Raw genomic sequence first — 8,336 nt, 5'->3', positions numbered from 1 at the left:
CCCTGATCCTCTGTGCGGGGATCTCTCTGCTTTGCCCTCTGCACCCCTGCTGCTGTGCTCTCCTCCGCGGCTCCGAAACTTACCCCCTCCACCACCCGCAGTCTCCGCCCGCGAAGGGGCTTCCTAGTGTGTGGAAACATTTCCTTCTTCACAGCTCCCTCCCACTGGTGCAGGTCCCGTCCCTATTCTTTTGTTTCTGTTTTTTCTTTTGCCCTACCCAGGTATGTGGGGGGTTTATTGCCTTTTGGGAGGTCTAAGGTCTTCTGCCAGCGTTCAGTAGGTGTTCTGTAGGAGTTGCTCCATGTGTAGATGTATTTCTGGTGTGTCTGTGGGGAGGAAGTTGATCTCCGTGTCTTACTCTTCCACCATCTTCCCGGAACCTCTGCCATGCTGTTTTTGTCCACATGGTGACTTTGTTGTAAAAATGAGCATGAGTTTGGGGAATGAGAATTAATTCTTATGTAGCTGTTCGTTTAACTGAGCTGACCGTTTGCCAACTCCCAGGATCCCCCAAGATTAGCCACAGTGGCCAGCACAGGTTCTCCAGGGAGCTACACAGAGGAAAAGCTCCAGGCAATAACACTGTCTTATTGCAGTTTTTCCCTCAAATACGTGGTGAGCTGGCTGACTACTCAGCTTCAGAATGGGTTAACACTGACATCAAAAGCAGGTAAGGGGGTCTTTTGATCCCTTGTCCTGGGACATTCCCTATTCTCAGTCTTCCCAGTGAGGAAATTTTAAGACATGTAAAGTCAAGGAAAAGCCCATTAAAGGCTAAAGGAGGAAGAGGTTTTCCTGCTAAGGTCTGGTTCAGAGGTCACCTAAGTCAGTTTATTTGTGCCTTCTTACTTCGTGTCCAAATTTCCCAGCAGGTCAGAGGACAGAGTAAGGGGTTTCCAAACAAGAGGAAACAACAGAGTGATCTTACCAGCCCAAACCACTCACAAGACAATGAATACTAAAACCCAAGAGAGATGCGTAGAAATAGAAGGTTGGTATCCAAGGCTGGTGAACATGTGGCCAACCATTTACACCCTGCTGACACAGATTCGCATAGGATACAGCTATATATGCAGATTCACCTATAGTTTCGTGTGTATCATTAATTTATTATTTTTAATGACTATTTTATGGTATGAATATACTGCAGTTTATTTTTCTTACTTCACTTATTGATGGACATGGGGATTGTTTCCATTTTTGGCTATTGTGAAAAAAGCTGCTCTTAGGAAAAGACCTTTTGTGGACATATATTTGCATTTCTCCTAGCTATATACATGGAAGTGGAATGTTTGGATAAGATGGGTGTATGTTTATCTTTATTAGAAACTACCAAAGAGTTTGGACCATTTTACACTCACACAATGAGTTTTAATTGTTTAAATTTAATTTAATGAGAGTTTTAATTGCTCCACATCATCATAGCACTACTTTCTCAAATCTTTTTAATAGTAGCCATTCCAGTGGGTTAGAAGTGGTATCTCATCGTATTTAAAAAATAAAAGCTTATGACAGTATATTTACACACAATAAAATATAGTTTTAAGTATACAGCCAATGAGTTTTGAAAATTTATGCACCTATATAACTATCACCACAACCAAGATATATATATGTGTGTGTGTATATATACTGATATACATATTCATGTATATGTATGTTTCCATCATTCTCGTACCCCTTTCTAGTCAGTAATGATCCCACTCTTACCTCAACTTCAGACAACCGCAGAAGTGTTTTTGTCACTATTGATTAGTTTGTTTTTTCTAAAATTTCGTATGAATAGAATCATAAAGTATTTACTCTTTTTCAATCAGCATGATGTTCTTGAGTTATAGCCATACTGTTGTGTATATCAATAGTTTTTTCTTAACTGAGTAACATTTTATTGAATGAATGCACCATAGTGTATTCACTTGTTGATGGACATTTGGATTGTTTCCAGATTTTGGCTACTACAGATAAAGCTGATACTATCTTATTTTGAAGGTACAGATATTAAGGTAAGCATTCAGTAGAGTTGGGGAGAAACAACTAGGCTACTGGAATAGAATGTGGACCTTGAAACAAATAAATTCACAATGATGATGATGATGGTGATGATGATGATGGTGGTGGTGATGATGAGTGTTTTTTATATATTTATTTATTTACTTATATTTATATATATAAATAAAATCAGAAATGGCAGTTTCTATAAATGGGGGAAAGATGAGCTCTTTATATACTTTTCTGGGATAATTGACTAATTGGTCATTTGGGAAAATAATTAGCTTCCTAACTCACTTCATACAAAAAAAATTACAGATAGATTAAAGGTCTAAATGTGTGAAAAGTACTTTTTAAAAAAATATAAAAGGATATATTTATGAATTTGAAATAGAAAAAAAATTATTTAAAAAAATCACCAAAAAAAACGTGCAAGAAAGAAAAAAATTGATAACATCTTAACTTTTTAAAAAACCCCGCAACTTCTGTGGAATTAAGATACCATAGAGAAGGTAAAAAGATAAACCATAGCCTGAAAAAACATATTAGCAATAAATAAATCCAATAAGGAACAGTAATCAAGAATGTATACAAAATTTTCACAAATTAATAATCCTCCAGTGGCAAAGAACTTGAATAGGCAATTCATGGAGGAAGAGATCTGAACTGACAATTAACATATGATTAGAAGTTCAACTTCATGACTGATCAGGGAAAAACAAATAGAAATGAGATATTTTGCACCTATCAAATTTCCCAAAATTAAAAAATCTTTCAATACTAAATTGTTGGCAGGGATGTGGAGAAACGGAAACTTCCGTACATTCCTGTTGAGAGTGAAACTGGGACAGTTGCTTTGAAGAGCAATTTGCAATACTTGGTAAGGTCACTTTGCTTACATTACAATTCGACAATTCTACTTTTAGGCATGTGCCCTATAGCTGCACTCTTTGTTACGGTAATCTCTAGCCACATGTAGCTATTTGAGCACTTGAAAAATTAAAATGTAATATAAGTGTAAAATAAGCATCAGACTGAAAAGACTTAGTATAAGAAAAAGAATGTGTAGTATCTGATTCATAATTTTATATTGATTATTTATTGGAATGATAATACTTTGTATATATTGGTTAAATAAAATATAGTATTAGAATTAAAATTCAACCTATTAGTTTTAATTTTTAAAATGTGGCTACTGGAATATTTTAAATTACATGTGTGTGTTGCATTATATTTCTACTAGACAGCACTGGTCTAGGGAAACTCTCACACATCTACTCAAGAAGACAGGTACAAGAACGCTTATAGCAGCATCGTTTGCAGTCACAAATTTAGAAACAACCTCTATGTTAATCAATAGGGCTATGAATAGTTTGTCCCCATGAAATGAAATTCTATACAGAATTAAAATAAATAAATTAGAGTTACATATGTAAGCAAAGAGAAAACTCAGAAACATGTGTTATGGAATATTATGCAGAGTACATTAAGCAAAAAATACAGGTTATAGAATATTATATAAGGTGTTATACCATTCATTTAATGTTTTAAGAACTCCACAGAAAAATAACAAATGTTGTTTATGAATATGCATATACAGTGAAAGTATAAAAACACAGGAATGATACAAACCAATTTAAGAATAATTATTGCCTCTGGGACTGGAAGGAGGAAAATGAGATTAGGAAGAGTTATATTAGAGACTTCAACTGTATTATTAATGTTTTATTTTCTTAAACAGATTGGGAGGAAAAATGGCAAATTGTTAGAATTTGTCAAAAGTTGTCATTGGGTACATAGATTAATCTTGTGCGTTATTCTCTATGGTTTTCTCTATGTTAAAAATCGTGAATCATAAAAAGTAAATGAGAAAACTATATTGTGTGAGACAGTTTTTGAAAAGACTAAATTTCAAAGACTTGGTGAAGATATTGCAAAGTAATAAAAGTACAGGGAAGGGGGTTCTATTTACACCCATGAACTGGAAGTACAGTAGCTTGATGTAGTGGCAAATGGTAAACCTTTGGAGAAAGACCACCCAGGTTCAGATCCTAACTGGGCTGTTTTTAAACTATGTAACCTTGAGCAATGTGGTTAAATTTTCATGTTTGTAAAGCAAGGATCACAATATTTGCCCTTCAGGGTTGTTATGAGGGTCAAAGTGACATACACATCAAGTGTCTGGCACGGTAGACATTCTATAAACTGTAGGCTCATGTACATTAGTGCAGATTTTCATTCCCTTCCTTTTTGTCTGAGACCTTCCATGTACCTCCTGCTTTTCCCCCAACTTTAAAGCAGGGAGAAGCGGAACTCTGCTCAAATAAGAATAACACCATAAGCACATGTGACTGTGTCCCTGAAAAAAGTGAAAGGCTACTAACATAATGAATATACCTACAGTAAGTCCCATGCATACGGACGAGTTCCATTTGGAGAGCACGTTCTAAGTCCAATTTGTTCTTAAGTCCAACAAAGTTAGCCTAGGTACACAACTAACACAATCGGCTATATAGTACTGTACTGTAATATATTTATAATACTTTTCACACAAATAATACATAAAAAACAAAAAAATAAAACATTTTTAATCTTACAGTACAGTACCTTGAAGAGTACAGTGGTACAGTACAACAGCTAGCATACAAGGGCATGTTCGCATCTTTGAAAGCTGGCAACTTGAAGGTTCATATGTAGAGGACTTACTGTAATTTTGGCAGAATGGAATTTAGTCAAAGCTTTGTTGTGTAATGGGATTAACACTTGCCTAACTGATCTCACACAGTAGCTATGAAAACGAATTGTGATGACTAGGAAAGCTTTCTCTGAATGCTGACAGATTCTTGCGTCTTCTGCAGCAGTCGATTTGTGGGACTTGTTCTCATTTTGGCAGGTTTGAAGTGGAAAACACACAGCCATGGGGGCCTCTGAAACCAAGAGCTGGAACTGCAGAGATATTAGATGCTTATTATCAGGATGACCTTCACCTAATTCCCAATGAGTAACAACTAGCTGTCAGGGCTGAAAATTATCTTTAATGCCATTGTCTCATGTGTTCCCCACAGATATGCAAAAATGAAGTAAGATAATCCTAAGGGATACATTCTACTTATGGGTGTGCTCCAAGGATAGACAAAATTTCCAGAGTTCCTTTCTGTCAGTCAGTCCACACATACATTTATCCACTCAGAAATTCATCCTTCCATCTGACGCACAGACCAACCTGGCACAATGTGAGAGGGACCACACAGGGTGTGAATACCAGCAGGTGGGGTCAGTGGGTCCATCTTTCAGTCTGTTCACCACATTCACTAAGGTCACCACTAAGGACCTTTTAGTGGCCCAAAACAGCAGACATTTAACTATCCTTTTCAAGTACTATGGACTGCATGTTTGTGTCCTTCCAAAATTCATATGTTGAAGCCCTAATCCCCATTGTGATAATATTAGGAGGTGGGACCTTTGGGAGGTAAATATATCGTGAGGATGGAGCCCTCATGATGGAATTAGTGCCCTTATAAGAAGAGACGTGAGAGAGCTTGCTTCCTCTCTCTCTCTCTGCCGTATGAAGACATAATCAGGAAGAGTGTTCTCACCAGGAACTGAATTGGTTGGCACTTTAATCTTGGACTTCGTAGTCTCCAGAACTGTGAGAAATACATTTCTGTTGTTTAAGCCACCAAGACTATGACATTTTTGTTACAGAAGCTCAAACTGAGTAGGATACCAAATAAGGGATTCTACCCCATATATGATTTCTCTCATCTGACCATTCCCTCCTTAACCTCCTCTTCTCTCTTGATGTTTGTCCCCTGCCTTGGTTTTCTTTCCACTTCTTGGGTGGTTAATTCTCAGTCTACATTCCTCCTCCTCCTGCTTCCTAAGTCTTGGTGGGCTCCCAGGAAAATGCCCTCAGGTCCCTAATTTCCTCTCCCAAACTCGATGGCCCCAAACTGAACTCATAATCTTCCTTTCATACCTTGTCTTCCTGTGGTCACCATCAGTGACTGGTCTGGGACCTCAACTGCTCCCCAACATCAGGGGTCTCTGCAAAGTCAGAGTGATTGGCTGAATCAGAGGTTGCAAATTATGGAGCCTCAGGAATATTTTGTTTGTTTAAACTAAATAGTGTTTACAATAAATGAAAAATCACAAAAATCCAGACTTTCATTTACCCTTTAAACCTGAATTTCCACATGACAACAATAAGTGGGAGTTGATTGGCAGCTACCCCCTTTATTCTAAGTACACACTGTCCAATATGCTGTGCAGTTTGTCATAGTCCCCAGTACTGCCTATTGATCTCCAGCAAGATACCTGACATGTTTTGCTTTTTAAAAATTATTATTACTTGCACAGACCTTGTAGTAAGTTGTGTCATAGATTTGTGTGGAAACATGATGGTGCTTTTGCAGAATTTTTCACTGCATGTGCAAAGAATATAGATACTATTGCACTAGTATAGGAAATGTGGGATTTACCATTGCTCCAGGTCAACCTCTAAATGAAGGAAAATGAAGCCAGGTTTCCTATGAATGAAGACTTGTTCCTTTTAGTATCTGTGGTAGCTGCTCTCTGCCCTGCTGTTTTTAATTATGTTGTTCATTAAACATGGCAAATAAGCTGTGTGTTAGAGCATACTTAGTCCAAAGACTGTAGTTAAGATCCCACCTGAGCTCAATGAACGAGCCACTCAAGTTTGCTCAGTGATTTCTGCTCTCTTAGTTGGACCCACTTATTTGAGTTGCTTGGGTTGTTGCTGAATACAGCTCTCCAGGTCATCTGTTTTGATAAGAGCTGTGTCATTTTTTTACACCACAGATTTATTCCAGTGGGTGTGGAGTCAAGTGCCCAGGAAGTGGGGCAGTCGCTCACACTTTTTGGAGATTTAGCTCCTTCCTGAGCTGTGCTTTCAGGTAAGAGATTGTGCCAGGCTTTGGAAACACTGGGTTATGGGTTAGTAGCCTCAGCTCCATGTAACAGGGTTTTCCAGGGCCCACACCTGAGCCTGAACAACTGTTTCTTTATAAATGGAACAGAAAATGATGCTTTTGAAAACTCCAAACAATAATTTATTATATTATTAAATCAGGGATAAGTAACATGTAGGAATAGATTATAAACAAAGAAAACTGCTACTAAGTGGTAGATGGTCTGTTTAATCTGTTTCAGTCCCCTGATAACATTTTGCAGGTGTAATCAGGGTTCTGCTCTGCTAAACTGAGCCACAAATCACCTTATCTGCCTGCAGTTTGCTGTTTGTATTTACAATCGTATTTTTTCCACATATAAAGATCTTCAGGAACCTAATTTTTTCAGGGTCCTCCAGCAGTATATATACTGCTCCCCCATTTCCTGTCATAAAACGGGGGAAACATTTTAAGAATAGGTTTATATGAGAGGGTGTGCCTATAATAGCTTTTTCTCTTTTTCACTATACTAAGCTATATTATATAAATAAAAATATGGTGTGAGCCAAATACATTAATATTTCAACAAAATAGAGTTTCTTGGCAGGCATTGAGATTTAAGTATCCTATCAAATGAAATCAACTCCACATTGACTTCCCCTCTCTGAGCCACCATATTTCTGAGATCTTACTACTTTTGGCAACAGAAGAAACTGGTCATTTTTACAGTAATTCAGGTTGAACAGGTTGGGGAGTAAAAGCTGGTCTCCTCAAATCAAGTGAAGCCAAAGAATTAAGTGAGTCTCAAATGGCACCATTTGCTGCTTTAACCTGGGAGTCTTACTTCCCATCATTAAAAGTAGGGTTTGAGAATGTCAAAGCAACTTGGCCATCTGCTTCAGTTTCCTTTTTATCTTGGCAGATCTCCTCTGGCTGAGTGTATACAAAGTTGACTCAATTCAAGAAGAAAGCAGGATAAAAAAAGAAGAAAGGGAGAGTAAGTAGATATTGGGGGAAGGGAGTGGGAAAGGAAACCTTTATTGAGAACTGACTATAGCCAGGCATTTTGTATATTTTATCCTATTTAATGTCATAAAACCCTGATAAGTAGGTATTATGTCCATAATATTGATGAAAGATGTGAGATTTGAAAGACTGGCTAACTACCAAACCTGTATTCTTTCTGTTACTACCTGGAGGATAATAAAAGGTGAGAAGGATTATGACCCATTCACTTAAGGGATTTGTTGAGAAGATGGTGCAAGAGAGGTGTGGAGCTCAAAAGGCTAATGTGAGGATGAACGACTAAGAAGTATCATTTTATTTTAAAGGCTGAGAATCAAATACAGGGAGATTTGGCAAACCTCCTGATGCCTAGGCTTACTTTTTGATGGTTTGGAAGTGTTTGGAAGAATTTTGTGGTTCCTTGACTTAGCC

This window comes from Phocoena sinus, chromosome 13 (assembly GCF_008692025.1).
Source record: "Phocoena sinus isolate mPhoSin1 chromosome 13, mPhoSin1.pri, whole genome shotgun sequence".
Taxonomy (NCBI): domain Eukaryota; kingdom Metazoa; phylum Chordata; class Mammalia; order Artiodactyla; family Phocoenidae; genus Phocoena; species Phocoena sinus.
The sequence above is the reverse complement of the archived record's forward strand: the minus strand, read 5'-3'. Positions refer to the sequence as shown.